This window comes from Cuculus canorus, chromosome 1 (genome assembly GCF_017976375.1).
Source record: "Cuculus canorus isolate bCucCan1 chromosome 1, bCucCan1.pri, whole genome shotgun sequence".
NCBI lineage: Eukaryota > Metazoa > Chordata > Aves > Cuculiformes > Cuculidae > Cuculus > Cuculus canorus.
The window spans coordinates 76,832,797-76,850,108 of record NC_071401.1 but is presented as its reverse complement, the minus strand read 5'-3'; the positions used below and the strand labels follow the sequence as shown (position 1 = coordinate 76,850,108).

The 17,312-nt window shown below is 39.1% G+C and overlaps 1 protein-coding gene across 1 annotated transcript in view; it reads left to right on the top strand.

The window, feature by feature from the left end:
- The first annotated feature begins 3,450 nt into the window (after positions 1-3,450).
- The window catches only part of MID1 (midline 1), a 254,414-nt gene continuing 240,552 nt past the window's right edge, over positions 3,451-17,312 (top strand). The window contains exon 1 of the mRNA XM_054077430.1: positions 3,451-3,554. The gene's annotated coding sequence lies outside the window, so the exon portion shown is untranslated. The remainder of the gene's footprint in view (positions 3,555-17,312) is intronic.

Sequence of the window (17,312 nt, the reverse complement as noted above, 5' to 3'; positions counted from 1 at the left end):
CAGCAATATAAACAGCCACAGAACTATATATTTAAAAAATGGGCAGAAACAAGAGAAGGAAAATACATCAGTCATTTAATAAGAGAAAATATGGCTTATAAGTCATCTTTTGAGATGAAGAATATATGGCTAGTGAGGCATGCAACTGAAAGAGAAACACTAGTAAGCTGCTCAGTCACTGAGGTTCTGTCTGGGACTGTGGTTCTTGGCTCTGCTGGACAAAGGTCATTAGACTTACAAATAGTTACTATCTAAATGGCAGGAACTAACCTAACCTCCATAAACCTTCTGTATGAATTGTGCACAGAAAACAAGCTAATGACACACTGAATGAGAGCGTTTATTTAATGCTAAGCTTTTGCAAGAAACCACTTAGAGCACTGTAACAAAGAAAATAACATCTAATGACTCTTAACTCCTAACATTAAAAATAACATCTTTTGGAGGTATGCTGACAGCTTTTCCTATATACCCTGGCTCTGAATGCAGGTTCAAACCTACTAGACCTCTTCTTGAGAACAGGAGAGAATGGTTACAAGGTAGTTAATGTTATCTTGGCATTACTTGCAGATAATGTAGGTGTGACAGCAAAGTAAATGAAAGTAAGTCTAGGTTACTCTCAGGTTCAAGAATTAACTAGATTTCTTCAGGATTATATACTTAAAAAAATAGAAGTTGACAGAAATAAAAAAGATCTGACTGTGATGCCTATTACCATAATTAATGGCTGTTAACACTTCAGCAGAGGTGTGCAGGGAGAGTAAAGATAAATTTCTTCCCAATTTACGCTTTAGGAAAAAACTGTTATTTCGAGACTTCTTTTTGAGTAATGCGGTTCTCACTTACATAGGAAGCACATGCAGGAATTGGGGAAACTTGTAATGCATATGCCAGTTTGGGGGCCAGCAACTAAAGCACGAGACTTCGTACCCCACTATACAACCCTAAATCCCATGACTGCTTCACAATAGAACATTTGGGTCGAGATGGAGGTGAAGAGGGCATGTCAGGTATAGAATATGACAGCTAGTTAAGTTGTTGGCCTGAAACTAGGGGAAATAAAGTGCCTGTACAGACATTGAAGAAGTCGTAGGAAAACCCTTTATTGAGTTTTGGATAAATGGATGTGATGTTTATTGTAGGCTCTGTGTTGGCTAGCAGAAAGAGTTCTGGCCTAAGGACAGAGAGTCAGCTGTACTTGAAGTATCTTAGCCTAATAGCCTGTTTAAACTTCCTTTGTAGCCTCAGTTTTCGGAACCTGATGGATTTTAATTGCTTTACTTATACTCCTTCAGGAACTGGTCACAAGCGCAACGGTGGTAAGGGAATATGTAGCCGTGTAGTCCAGTGAAAATGCTTTGTCACAGAAGCAGGAATTTGGCAAAGCCTACACACTCTTCTTATGCAGTGAAGCCACAAGTGAGTTATGTGTCCTGAAGACAATTACACGCAGTCCCTGGCCACATATTCTTGATTCTCTATATATTGTGGAGAGATACTATTTTAGATGTATTTATAGAGTGTCTTACAATCTTTATTGGTATTGTTTTTCACTTTTCACAACTTCTAAGCCAAGCTCCTGCAGTATCATGAGGCTGAATGTTTATGCCTTGGGGCGGAGGAAAATTATAAGAAGTATTGAAACCATTAGGAATAGTCATCAGGAACAGCTTTGTGCACAGGATACTATTTGATGATCTTGAAGACAGGTATCATATGGACATACAAAAAGTTGTAGTCCATTGGATAAAGGTAATTACCTGCTTTTGGGTGGTATTCTTTTGTTTCTAATCCACCCTAGGTCACCAGGAAGTCAAATTTGTGTCTCTTGTCTGTTTTGAATTCCAGACCATACATCTAGGGGAAAGAATGAAAAAATATATATATTTTGGAGTTCACTGTACATTTTTTTATAAACATCAGCTGCAGCATTTGATAGAATCTTCTAACTTTTCTCAGTTTTACTCATTATTTATTTTGGTTTCTTCCATGATTTGTTTTCTGCCTTCCTTTTTTTCCTTTCCTCATGCATTCTTTCCTGCATATTGTCAGTATTCTAGCTTGTAGAAGGGCCATAATGAACAGGTGAATCATGTATGAATAGAATAATGAGAAAGATATTGTACAACTTTTCCTATAATTAATAAATTGCCTGATGAAATTCTTCAAGGAACATAAGTATCATAAGTTGTTTTTGCAGAAGGGGTTTAGTGAGTTGTAAGCAAGCAAAAGGATTAAAAAACACATGAAATACATGTGTCACTACTCTGCAGAGTATAGTATATGCTTTTTCTAGGTACTTCCTCTATCTCTGTATTTCTCTGTTTAGACTGGGGTGTGTCTGTCAATAAATCGCAATCACACCTCTCTTGACAAAACCAGATCTATATTCAGAAGTTTAACTATTACATTGCATACAAAAGGAATTGGAAAGATTAAAAGAAACCTTTCTTACACTGTTCCTTTCCATTGACATCACTAATGCAATCCTCATTTCCTAAGCTTTTCACATAACATTTGATATATGGTAGTCTTTATAATAAAGCTCTAATAGAGTTGGAATTATTGTGTCCAGAGAAGAGCAACGAAGCTGAAGAGGCTGGAGAACAAGTGTCATGAGGAGCAGCTGAGGGAACTGGGGTTGTTGAGGAGGCTGAGGGGAGACTTTATTGCTCTCTACAACTACCTGAAAGGAGGTTGTGGAGAGGAGGGAGCTGGCCTCTTCTCCCAAGTGACAGGGGACAGGACAAGGGGGAATGGCTTCAAGCTCCACCAGGGGAGGTTCAGGCTGAATATCAGGAAAAAATTTTTCACAGGAAGGGTCATTGGGTGATGGCAGAGGCTGCCCAGGGAGGTGGTTGAGTCACCATCCCTGGAGGGATTTAAAAGACAGGTAGATGAGGTGCTCAGGGACATGGTTTAGTGGCAGATAGGAATGGTTGAACTCGATGATCCAAGAGATCTTTTCCAACCTGGTGATTCTATGATTCAAATAGAGTTGGAATTATTATTTGAACACTATCAGGTGTGCATGCACATACTTTTATCATCTCATGCACTTTTCTTGGAGTAAAACGGAGGATGAGGAGGGTGTTCTGTAAAAAAAAAATCAAGTTTTAATGTAGTGCTAACACAGTCCTCAGTATTATAGCTTTAAGTAATGGAATAGTTTCACAGGTGCTAAAGTGCTGCAAAGAAGGTGTTCTCCCAGCTGAAGACCAGCGCTAGCGAACTTCAGGCGCTCAGATCCTTTCGGTGTGGGTGGAGTTAACTAAGTTAGGCTTACCGCCGGTTAGGGTCTCTCACCAGGAATGCCTTTGGTGTTTACCTATATAAGGAAACCTGTGGTCCTCCAGCGAGCTTGGCTGGGCTGCGGGTTGGTGCGAGCGGGGCGAGTGCCGCCGGGCTGGGGGGCGGGCGGAGGCTGAGCAGGGCAGGGCTGGGCAGGGCGCAGTCCCGGCGCTCGCCCGGCAGGGACCGTTCTCCCCTCGCGCTTCGGCTGTTTCGGGAATAAAAGAAGAAAAACGCGTCGAGGGGGAAAAATGGAGAAGCAGGTAAGTCAAGCAGATCCTCCCAGCGTTAGAGCGCGGGGGGGGGGGAGACTTCTTCTTACAGCTGTTCTTCCCTCCTGGAATGGCTTATGTGTGTTCTAAGGGCTGCGAAGCCACAGCGCGCTTCTTGTGTGCGATAGCGTCCGTGGGAACAACTGCTTTAACTTCTCTGACATACCATGTGCCTCTAACTGGGTCGCACCTTGTTGTTACTGGAGAGGTTCTCGAACTTCGTTATCTCTGCTGGAACACAGTTGTGAGCCGAGTTTGGAAATCAAGCTGAGGTGCTTTGGGTCGTTGTCTGAAGCGCTGCGAGTGCACAATGTCATGATCATATCCTGTCTGGGGAAAGAATTCCTTGGGTTTGGTTTTTTTTTTTTGTTGTTTTATTTTTTTTTGTTTGGTTGGTTTGTTTTTTTTTTTCCCCTAAAATGTACGTTTTGTAAAAGGTGCACCCCTTAAGCATTCTCAGGCTTTCGGGGTACTTTATTTGGAGTGCAGCTCGGTGGGTATAGCTGGAATAGAGGGAGTTCCTGCACTAATAAAAATTTTGCAGTGAGTTAAAAACATAAGCTGCAGGTACTGTTCTAGGAAACGTAAGCAAAACTTGTTCTCCCACAATAGTGATTACCCCGTTCAGAACAAGAACGTGTTTCCTTGGAAGTATTTGCATATTCTGATAACCTTTGTAACAGGCTCTGGGTGAAGTCTCTCCCGGAGAGACAGATTTGTTTGTTGAAGATTTTGGTCAGGCTATGATGAAAAAAAAAAATGGAAACTTAGTTCAAAAAGCTTTGTAGTTGGAAGAATACTGCTGTGCAGAACTCCAGTTAAGTGTCAGCATGTAAATCGTGGAAGTTCATTCGAGTTTTATGCAGCTATGGCATAAAAGTGATGAGTGGAAAAAATACTTTCAGTTGATTTCTCTGAGAAGTAACTTCTAAGAAAAAAATAAAGTGCAGAGAAGTGGTCTGAAACAAGTGGAGTTCATTTTCAGAATGATTTTTCTTTTCTGATCTTAGCAACAGATCGGCATGGAATTGCTTTTCGCTAATTTTCATTGTTAATCATGTTTATGTGGGCACATGCATGTGGATGCACTAGTCATGGGAGTTGTAGCTACATCTTTCCTAGGGGTCAAAGTAGGAAAGTAAAATAGTTTCCGATGTTCTAAAGGTTTAGGAGCTAACAGTGAAGATGGTTATTTAAAAACTCTCTTCTTACTAAATAATTGTAATTTTTGTGAATGAATTTCTACTTGAAATTAGTAATATAGTGTTACCTGATTAAAATTCATTCAGAATAAGGAACTATCAGAACTAAAACTCGCTTGTGTTGATAAATGTTCTCATTTGTTTATATGCAAGATATTTCTAAACTCCTGACTTTGAATGTTTAGTGAGGCGTTAACGGGAAAGACACAGAATAACTAAAGTAGTTTAAATAGAGAATTTCATATGAGGATCAACTTTGCAAAGAGTCGATAGCAAGTTCCTAGGCACCACTTAAGTGCTGAAACTAATGGGTTCATTGTCATGACTCCTCTTTGGTCTTGGTGGAAGTCACCACAACAAAGAAAGCAGGGCTTGGCTATTGCACCAGAACTGTAATTCCACTTGTGTTGCTTCTCATTCTGGTGGTTTTGTGGATAACCTTTATTGTTTTGAATGGAGTGGGAGCACAGAGGAAGCGCTATTAGCAGGACTGTTAGTAATCAAAGTGTGAACTTAAAGGGCAGGAGAAGACTCCAGGGAAATACACTTTCAAAACATCTTTTCTCAACTCTCTTTAGTAAATTACATTGACCCCACCAGTTTAGCATTAGCTATGCTGCAATCATTAATGTTTTTTTGATTTGCCAATGCAAAGCGCGGTAGAAACCTGGTTCAAAGCCTACACAGTATATTTTGTGCTAACATGAGCTTACTCTGCCCTAGGATCCAAGTAGCCATGTGTGTGGCCATGCTGGTGTGGGGCTGGTCCTGCCTGCAGCCCACCCTTAGGTGAGCTTTGTGGCTGTAGCCCTTCCAGGGAGAAAGGGGTGGTGTGTGGTTTCATCCTTTTCAGCCACAGTATTTGGTTTGTGCCCACCTCTGCCACCCACAGCATGTGTAATAGTGTGGCTGCAGACCCTGCAGCATCACAGTGAGACCTACCTAAAACCAGTGTCTGCTCTGGGCTTTTCCTTTTGCTTGGTTCCACCTGTAGTGTTGCATGAGTTTTCCATTGGCGTGGATGCACAAAAAGTAATTTCTTTACAAACTAGGATATATGGCTGGAAGATGCATCCCAGGGAAATTCTGTATTTGTTTAGAGTGGAAAAAAAGTGCAAAGTAGATGAAGCAATTTAAAGTGTAGAGCAGACCTTGTGTGCAGTATAAAACCACAAGAAAATCCAGTAGCTATGGCTGGGTTATACAATGACCTTTCTTCAGCCTGAGCTCCTGCAAACCAGCCTCCTACCCTAGTCACTGGTCTCTAGTCCATGTTAATAGGTAATGTGTTTCATTCACTAATTAAAAAAAGAGAGCCAGCATTCATTGTGACCATGTTTAAATATTAATTTTTCATTCATTCAAGGATTCTTTTATATCAGTTTTAATAACAGAGTTGTATTAATGGCACAGCAATGGGATTGGATTGTATATTTTGGAAATGAATATGCTGAACCCAGGTAAATGCACTGAGTGTAGCAAGCCTGTGTGTACACTTATGGTACCATCTTCAGTTGTGTAACTGTGACAAGACAGAAGTGAAACAGCAATACTTGAATTTGACAGCCTGAAATTTAATGCATGATTGAACAGGAAATTTTGTTTGTATGCCAGAGATGAGAAGCACCAAATTATTTATAGGTATGGCAAAAGCTTTGATTACTTGAACCAGATTTTTCTTTTGCTCCCCTGTTGTCGTACTGATGTATTAAATTAATGAGAACTCTTGCTTATTTGTCACTTTTAGATTGGAGAATGCTTGACATATTTAGCAGACAGTGTCATGAAATTTTTGCGTAGAAATGAAAGAACATACTAAGTGTGTCTTCATAGTTTTTCACATTTAATAACAGTCATCCTGCAAAAAACCTCTTCTTTGTGTGTTTACTTGACTTGGAACCATCACCTCATACTTTCTTGTGATTTGTGTATAACCTGAAAATAAGTGCTCTTGCACACTGGCAAGAGGTGACTGGGCAAGTCATGCTTTTTTCTGGTATCTCTTCACTTGTTCAATAAATAAAAACCCTAATCTTTCATATCTTTGTCTCCTTCACAAGTAACTGGAGAGCTTGAAATAAAAGAACACGCTGTACTAGTTGCATGTTCCCTTTAGGGTTTTGTTAAAGGCTTTACCATTCCATTATGCTATCATTTCGTAGTATAAGCATTTTATATGGCATGTGCGATTTCACTGCCCCTAAGTGACCTTGGTAAATTCCTTATTTCCCCTGAAGCACATGCCTAATTGAAAATTGCCATCTGCAGTTGCAGAGCTCTAAGAATAATGCAAGAGGGAGATAGGTGTCCAGAGAGTGGGGCAAGAGCACTTCTGCAGCATTCACAGTATTTCATGAGGTTAAGTCTTTGCTTTGTAAGTGAATGTGATAATGAAGTACAGGACAGGCTTTTTAATTTGTCTGCCCAGTTCATCCTCCTAATGTTGGTATCCAGGGATAGTGTGATCTACAAAAAGTCTGTGTTGCTCGATTTATTTTTTAAAAAAAACCCAGACTTCTGTGTCCCTCCTGTTCCACGCTTAGGTAAAAGTATCTGGAGTTCGAAGTTAAATATATCATTCCAAATCTGAGCTGTGCTTTCTACTCCAGCTGCTGTCCTCATTTCACAGTGCCTCACTTGGCTCTGGTGCGCCACTGGGTTTGAGCATATAGTTATCATTGCAATCTGCAACCACAACCTAAAAATGAGACATCGTGTTCCCTGCTAGAAGCCTCTAGCTTAGCATTGCATTACAGATCCTGTGAGCATATATGTTTAAGAGTCATGCAAATGAAGGAGGGAAAAAGCTGGACACTGTAAAGCTGTGAAATGGTTTAGTAAGGGCCTCCCTCAGATCAGAGGTTATTAAACTGTGCCCTAGATTAGAAAGTCAAGTCTACAACATTTGTATATTTATTCACGGATGTGCAGTGTAATTGTTTAGGACAAGAAAAATGCAAGTCTTCTAATTAAGAAGGGTTGAGAAGTATAAAGCATGAAAAGTGGGCGGTGAAGATGTGAAACTGCAGTTTTATCATGCCTTCTCACATTTATTGAGTCTGAAAAGTTCCAAAATTGACTGGGCTGAAAATTAAGCCCGCCAACTTCTCTATCTGTGTCTTATCTCACAAGCAGTCTTATTTTTGAACTCATATCCTTTGAATTTATTTGTTTCTGTGTTAATTCCAAGTTATCTTTCAATACTGTTTATCAGAGTTGGAGTTTTTGAGAACATGCTACTTTGAGACTCACACAGGAAGATATTGAAAATAGGCAACATGTGTTAGGATCTGAGTTTACCAGATGCTTAGAATATATTTCCTTGCTGTTTTGGTGGGTTTCTTCTTTCATTAAAAATATCAATATTAAAATCTAGGTTTTGATGGTCTAGCATGTAATTAAGAGAATGCATAAACACTTCTTGGCAAATTTTGTGTGGTTGTGTATTTTAATTTTCTTCATGTTAAATGTATTATATGTTCAGCAAGATATTTAAGAGCATACTTGATACCAAGAGTCTGTATATAAACAGATGCATGTTTCCTAGTTTATCTATATCTGGTATTGTAATGTGTTCCATTTCATATGTGCCTAAATTCTCTGCTGACTTTTTTCTTTTTAGTAAAAACTTGCTATTCTCATGTGACTGTGTGCACAGAGGCTGAAACAACAGATGTTTGCTTTTAGGTAAATCAGCGCTGGTAAGAATTTCCTTGAACAAACTGGCATCTTTCGTTTACAGGTTTTTTGTAGAACTCCGTTGAGAGGTGGGTGTTAAGTTGCATTTTTTTATTTTTGCTTTGGTAGTTTCATGTAATGGCAGTTTTGATACTGGTCCCCTAGATGTCAAATTTAGGGAGATGGCATTAATAAAAAAGCAGTTGCTTTTGTTAGATTTTATCCAGCTTCATACAAGATTTGGTGATGTTCACATTCAGTGGTATGAATGAAATGACATTTTTGACACTTTGTGCATAGTTCAGTCATTCCTACAGGCTGAGAGCACTCTTCTTGCTAGTGCTCTGGATTACAGAGCACTCGGGGTATCAGCTTGGAAGTGTTATGACTTGTCCAGTGTGCTTCTCTAGTGATGCATGTGCTCCTGCACTGAGTTTCTAACACTTCTGTTTTGTAGCTGCCTAGCTGGGAAAGTTCCATATAAAACTTAGGGTCAGGCCTCCTGAGGTGGATTTTTGGGGGCACATTTAATTTCACTACGTATGAAACAACAGTGCTCCTGCTATGTTACTTCTGTAAAATGAGCAGTTATTTTGCTACACCTTTCATATCTTTGTCTCCTTCACAAGAAATTCCACCCCATTTCAGCTGAGGAGATTAAGCATTAGTAGTTAATTATGAATTCTTACCTTGAGTATGTCAACGTACCTCAGAGTGGTTTGGAATATCCTATTGGTTGTGGGTTCAAAGTTATGCAGCTGTGCTTAACACTCCGGTGAGCAATTCTTGGCTACGTTGGGTTTTGCCTTTGATACATTGCCTTACCACCAACCATTAGTGCAGCACTTAGACTGCAAACATCTGTTTACTTTTATTGCACGTGTTGCTTAAGATGTTCTGCTTTTACATGATGTAAATCACTGGACTCAGCTAGCATGTATGATTCATTTCCCAAATAAACCTTAAATTGTGTCAGTAAAATGCATGTGCTATGGGTTGACACATATGATATATACAGAAGAGAAAACTGACAAGTTCATGTCTGAACTCAGCAATATTTCATGTTTTAGTGAGTTTTTTAATAGTTTGAAGGGAGTAATATAAATTTCAATACAGAAGAAAAGATTGCAGTGAAACTGGCATGTATCCATATGTCAGACAATGATGATACAAACAGAGAAATACAATTGATGGTAGAAAACAAAATAATGAAATCTTTATATCCTTCATTCTAGACTCTCACCATATCCATGGAATGAAATGGAACAAACACTTATATGAAAACACAGATACATTTTGGTATTGCAGTGCTCCCTTGAATGGAAAAGTTACCTGGATTTTGAAATAAGTTTAGCTGTTGATCTTAGCAACTCTTCGGCAATACCCTGTGGGTATATTATTTTGGAGAACTAACGTCTTATTTCTAATATGTAGCATCTCACATTACTAGAATGCACAACAGGATTATTTTGGTTTAGATTAATGAAAATTAACTTAGTGAAATCACTTAGTTGTTAGCTTGCATTTAGGAAGTTCATCTAATGTGCATTGAATGTTTTAGTACTTATGCTTCTGTTCCATGAAGAGTTCAACTTGAACATTTTGTCTGTCATGAGAACTAAAGAAACAAAGCATGAGGGGAAAATGGAAGATTACAGTTGAGCAGAACCGCCAGCTGAACAGGCCTTTATTTACCCACAGACACTTCAAAGTTCTGGGGTATGCAGAATTGCTGTAATAAAAATTAAAATAAAAAGATCTCTCTAGAAAGGGCTTACAAAACTCAAACTTTAATTGATGGAGTCGATATAAACTGCCAAGTTTCCAGTACATCACCCAAGCTGAGGGAGCTAGAAATAAATTTGAAAGTAGTTTGACTAGCTGGCAAGCTGGTCTGAAGTCAAGAAGATGTAAAGGAATCCAAAGAAACACAAGTTTCTACAGTCAGAGAAGAACGTATAATTTATCTATAGAAAATGGGGAATAATTCCATCGGCAGGAGTATCTGTGGGCTACCACGAATTAGAAAATGAATGCGAGCCACCAATGTGACAAAATGTTGAAATGTGGAAGCCATTCTGGGAGTCACTGCTGAAGGCATATAAAGAGAATGAGAGGTAGTTATTTTGCCCTATTCCACTGTGGTAAGCACCAAGCCTATATTTTTCATCTGTTTTTTCGTGGTACTTAAAGAATTATACAATCTGAAGAAAGACCATTGGAAAGCAAACAGAAAACTGAAACAAGGAAACATGACAGATTCCAGGAACCAACTATGTTTTGTAGAAAACTTGGATTCCCAGGGTGTCCTGTAATATTCTGTCTGGCTGCCTTCACCGAGAGGAGCAAGAAGGATCTGCACTCTCCCTGTTGTCTGCTGCTGCCTTCATATGAGAGCAAAAGTTGAATGCACCAGAGCTGGGGATGGCTGCTACGGCTGAGCAACTCATTGGTTTTGCTACATGCACAAGCTTGACTTGGTGAATTACTGTCTAGAAAAGAGAATAAATTGTGCTATAGTACACAGATGTGGTTATAAATACGATGGCAATTAATTGTTCTTCATCTCTGCTGAGGATAGAAGAAAAGACAATTCATAGCAATGGTGGTTTTCATTAGATTTTTATGAAAAATTCTACAGCTACAATGTTATTTTGGCAGTGGAATGGGACACCCAAAGAAGCTGTCAGGCCTCTCGTTGAGATTTTTCATGGACTGAGCAAATACCTGTCTTGGACGATCTAAGTATAGTTGATCCTCCCTGTGAGGAACACCACTTCAGACCTTCTCAGGCATACTTTTCTGTGATGGCTTTCTACAACTCTGGCTGCCCTACCATGGAATCTGGAAATGTTTCCTAGTTTGAGTCCAACATGTCATGGCTGTGTCCGTATACCATAGCAAAGCCTAAGCTGTGCCTGCACTTGCCTTTTATCTCCACCTTATGCCTCTAGTTCCTTTATTCTAACCAAGTGCTAGTAGACCAGCAGAGTGAGACTCTAGTTCCTCACAGGTGGCCGTTAGCTGTAGGGAAGAACAGGCTCAGCCCCAGACAGGTGCAGTATAAGACAATGCACTGCTGCCCTCTTCATTCATCCTAATAATATAGACTCATTACTTTGTAGTTTGGGAACTTTGGCTACTTTACTTTAGCTTCTACCTGGTTAACAGATCTTGGCTATAACTCTTGAGACTATTTTAATACTGGCATTGACAAATACAGATTTGGCATGAATTAATGCAAAACAATGAAATCATGACAAAAATAAGTGTGAATAGTTACACATGGGAAACCATTGTCATTTACTCTACAAAATATATAACTTTTCCTTTTACCGTATAGATTATATTACTTAACAAAAAACAGAACAACATCATCTCAGTAGATGCAAAGCAAGCAAGAATGTAACTACTGCAAATAAATGTGGGGAAGTTTATTAACTCAACTAATCCTTTGTGTTCAGGAAAGGGGACTGTTCTCCCAAGCTCTGTATCTAAGCAGAAGGTAGACTGGAGAGTTACATGGCGAGGCTGTCCTTGGAGAGCAAAGGGTAGTGTTTGGTTTCTGTAAAATGTTATCGATGTGCTATGGGCAACAAATTAATGCATCTGCCAAGGTTACGTAGCAGTGCTGAGTCATTGATTGGTTGTACAGCATTGATCGACAGTATAGTGCTATATCCATTAAGCTTGCTATGAGAATACAAAGTGTAACATTTGATTAGTTAGGCCCCAAATGAAAGTCAATGATCCATGAGAAGGAGAATATAAAAATAGAAAAAGTACAACAGGAAAATGGAGGTGAGATTTATTTCTTCTGCTTTATGCTTTCCATAAACTCATGAATCAGCATTTCTGAGGTCAGTTGTTTCATGAGGTTGGGTAAACTGAGTGGCTAAATAATGGTTAACATAATTGTTAGTGTCTAGGCCGTAAAATGGCAAACATTAGATTGCTGACCTTCCTAAAAATAGAAGATTAATTCATGTTATCAGCTTTAAAACATGGGTGAGTATTAGCAGAATAAATTTTTTTTTTTTTTACTATCACAAAAACCATCTTGAACCAGTTCATCTAGTCACTCGTCTCTGAACAGTATTTTGCTTAATGGGGAGGAGGCAGAGGGATTGCAGTGGGGATATTTTTTAGCAGAACAAACTGCTTTCTGCCACTGTTCAAAGTCCTCTCTTGCCAGCAGAGGCTGAATGTGCTCCTCTCTTCCTTATTGCAGTCAGAGGGCTGTTTTTCAGAGGCTTCTCTATTCAAAACCAGCTTTTAACATTTCCTAGAGGAAAATCCTCTTTAAAATGCTTGGACCAGCTAAATCTAAAACTGAAAATTGTTTGAAAGATGATATTCTTCTGAGCAAGGTTCGGTAATTCTCCTGGATCAGAGCCATGTCAGTGTTTTTTTCATGGTTTTATGTTCTGAAGATTAATGTAAAAGTAAAAATGTAACAAAACCTGTACTAAAAATCTCTTGTCCAGTAATCTGCAAATATGGTACCAATATTTGACAAAAAGCAACCTGTACTTTTGAAAGAGCTGGGGCTCATTTTTTCTGCACTGAACTCATTAAACGCTAGATTGTGAGAAATGTTTTATGAATTGGGTTTTGCTCAATTTCTAGGTTGAGACAGTAGCTAGGTATTGAGATGTTTGTACAAGCACTGAATCAGACTTGTTTACCTTGGACATTTAAAATACAAAGTTTGTCCAAATCGCAATCTTTTACTGTGATTGTTTGCTGCGGGCAGACTCTAAAGAAGTAAGTTTTATTATTTACAGCAGATTTCTAGGTCTTGTGTTGAAGCGACTGTGTTGTTTAAGTATAGTGTAAACTGGGTCATATCCTTTGAGTGCAGCCCTAGGAAGGTGACAATGTTACGCTTTCCCACCCAGGAGAGACTGTGAATGCTTTTTCTTCCATGCTACATTAGATATATGGTCCAATTCACTTGGAGGATTCCTTCTGGTAATACATCAGGCAGAGCTATGGCTTCCTTTCTCAATTATCAGCATTTTCGAAGTAGTAACATCAGCCTACCTGTAGTCCCTGTGAAAGAAATGTGTTATTTATGATCTAGTGGAAGTAGAGAGCCCTCTGTTTGTGGGACCACAAGGTTACAACACTCTGAACACAAATACCTAGTCCATGGAAAGTAAGTTGTCCTCATTTTTAAAAGCTGTGCAGGTGCATAGAGAAATATCTCTGTTATCAAAACTCATCAACAGTAACAAATATATTTAAGAGCTGAGAGCTGTTTTTCTGTAATTTTCTATGCTCACTGTTTAACACCTTTCGCTATTTTCTCATGCTCTCAGATGGGCAGAAGTTGCTTGCTCATGTAGTGTTTCCACTATAGGCTGTGTTGAGTGTTTATGCCCAAAGCATGACTTCTCTGTTCTCAATTGCACTGACTTTGTCTTTTAAGTTTCTGTGAAACTATAGAGAAAAAGATGCTTTTAAGATAGTGTAAAACCAGAAAGGCTCTTGACTATTTGTCATGCCTTGTTAGAAGCTCACACTTGATTTTGGATGAAGGATTTCAGACAGTTGGCCTCTCTCCAAAGTGACTTATGGCTTTACTCTTAAAGACAGATCCCAGGTGCAGGAGACTTAAATAACAGGGGATTTGATATTAAGACTGTCGGGTTCTTTGAAATCACATTTCCCTTTTCCCCTTAACATAAGACAGGTATGATTCCAACCTAACAAACAATTGTAATCATAAATATACTTCCCTTGTGTCTTTTTGGGTGTGCCATATACTGCTGTGCCAGACCCTACTATTCATACATCTTGCAGAATATAGGATTATTCATTCTTCTGCCTTCTCGCAAAAAAAGACAGACATCTTTCTGCTTCAGGACATATCTTCACCATATATGTTGGTCCAGACTTGAGTCGAAAGCTGCTAAATGGAACCAATAGGATCAAGTGTGTTATAAACTTCCTTTTTCAGTATGGTGTAGTTTTACCAATGAATCTTTTACGTGCTTCATATTCCAAATAGTGGCTATGAAGAATGCCACTGTCCGAGAAGTTTTCAAAGGCACAAAGAAATGGAATTGTTTCCATTTCCAGTGTTTCATCCCAGTATGTGTAACAAAGGATGTTGAATGAGTATTGCAGAAGCACTCAAACTACACTGATCAACATAAAGAAATTAATATATGGTATGTGACCATTTTTAGAAGAGATCTGTATCCAATTAGAAATTCCTCTCTGGTTTATGAGTAGCATTTATGTGGAATAGCCTTCCAAGGGAAGTGGTGAAGCACTGTGTACTAAACCATTGGCAAATGAACTGTATAAAGTGTTTGGAAGCTCTTCAGAAAGCAGATCTGAGAGGAGCTGTAGTGTGGATGTGATGGCATCATGGAGTTCCCATGTCTTAGTTCTGACTTGCATTTTGACAGTTGTGCAAGCCAGAAAGTGCTGTCTTGGAAGCATCAGGGTGTGCCAAATTTACGGTATTCAGTGCATAAGAACTCCTTCGTCTGTCCCTGTTATTAGAAAACTTTCCAACTGAGCAGTTCTTTATATGGAAATATGTATGCATTCAAGATTAAAGAGAAGTGTGTGCCAGTTTAAATAAGGATGAAGCCTCTGTACAAGAAGTAACAAATGCTGAAATAGCAAATGTACCTCCAGGTTAGATCACCAGTATGGATTATGAGAAAGGGAGACCAGGTCTATCGCTTTTCTCCTCAATTTCATAAGGCGACATTAGAAGCCCCTGTGGGCTTCATAGATCACACATAAATGTCTCAGCAGCTTCCCCTGTAATGCAAATAGCTACATTTCACGTTTGCTGAAGCTGCTGTACAATATGCAGCGTAGCTCTGCATGTTGTACAGACAAAACTTGTCTAATACTTCCGAGCATGACACTCAGCCCTGTATTCTGAGTAGCTTGATTCTACTTAATTGTCAAAGGGAAATGAGGTATTTCTGGTTCGTGTTGTTTTATTTATATTTTTTCCATTAATTATTTTTGATGGAAAACATCAGTTGGTCAAAACATGCTTTTTTTTGCAGAGTTGCTTTTTTTTTTGACTACGTATCCATTATAAAAAGGCTCTTCAGTCTTAAGAGTGGTTAGTAAAAAGGAGGATGTGGAGGAGAAATGTAGCTGCCTTCATAAGTGCAGATGAGTTTTCAGTTCTCTGATACAGGCTCTTGCAGAGTTGCATCAGGCTGTTGACAGAATGGGATCTTAACCCTAAATCTGTCGTGTCTTAAATGGATAACCGAGATCCTGGCTACTTTGGACTACTCTCAGTAGCTCCTAATCTTCCATTTTGTATAATAATAGTTTTATGTCTTTTTTCAGGACGGTTCAGAGCACACACCTCAGGTGAGTGTAGTAAGCATTTTGCAAGAGTCTGAAATGAGTGAGTCTTCCTTTCTATCATCTTTTCTGTTTCAGACCACTGTAAATTTACTTAGGTACAGATATGAGACACTTCTGAAAGTAAAACTGTTTTTCTCTTAGTTCTTGCTTTGCCAATATTAAGTAGTTTATTGCTATAGCATTTCTTCTTGTGCCTTCTTTCTTTGCAGTAACTTTTTTAAACAGAATTTGTTGGAATTACTGCATGCTGAAGCAGGCAAGTATGGTCCTATAAGGAAACTGGTTCTGCTTCTACAACAGCTACTCTATAAGGGAAGTTGGAGGGACCTTGGTTTATGTCAGACCAGTGGAGCTGGCAGCTTCTTATACAATGCTGTATGTTCCTGGAACATGTTCAAATGGGTTTTAGGCTGGGGCCACTTAACCATGTGAGCTACCAGCTTTGTTCTTCTGACCCATCATTCAAATGTGACTGGTTTAGTAACAGGGTAGTAGTTCTTGAGACCTCTCTTTGAAAGAGGATGGCTATATTTATTCATCCTCAGCTTTATCAGCCCGTTTCCTTGTCCTGGGCTTGAGCATCTGTCCACATGCTTCTTGCTCAGGCTTTGATTCCCCTTTCCCAGAAGCAGATCGCTCTTTGCTGAAAGACTGTTTGTTTGCTACACTTGAGCTCTGGCTAAGTAAGGCTTGCAGCCTGTTAGGAGCAAGGATCCTCGAATCTAACAAATTTGTTTTTTCATCTGTGTATTTATGTGGTCACACTGAGAAAACTAATGTCACTCCCACTGAAGCAGAATGCTGTAATCTACAGTAAGAGTGCCTTCACCAGCCAGCTGTGGTTAATTCATCTCACTGACCAATTCTACAGCATTAAAGGTCTTACTCTGTCTCAGAATTAAGTAGTGCAAAGAAATTGTGCATCTTGCACATGAAGTTTCAATGCTTCAACAATTAAAAAAGGTTAATGAAAACATGACCAATTTGCATATAGTTTGAACAAGCACTGAAGCTTCATTCCCATGGGAAGTGGAAGAAGGAATTGAATTGATTGCGAATGTGATTTGCTGTGCTAGGTCATGTGGACCAGAACAGGGATCTAAGACCCTGAACCTGCAAATACCTACACACTTGCTTAACTTTACTGCATCGTGTAGTCCCAGTATAAGTTAGTAGGTCTGCTCATGGCAATGAAACTAAAGATCTAAGTAAGTATTTTTAGGATTGAAGCCTCACGTTTGATTCTCAATACATCAGAAAACCAGTGAAAGGTTTTGTAGAATGGCTTAACAGACCATACTGGTAGCTACTTTTTTTTTTTAATGTGAATTTTGAACAGATGGCAAGGAGCTTATACCTTGTAAACTGAAAATATCAGTAGTAACTCCCTGTAGGTGTAGCAATGAGTGAAGTCCCACTGCAAGGATGCAGAAAGAGTAGGGTCTGAAATATTTCAAGTTTTTCTTTTGTTCTTCCTACAGTTTTTCTGAGATTGGCCCCAAAGTGTTTT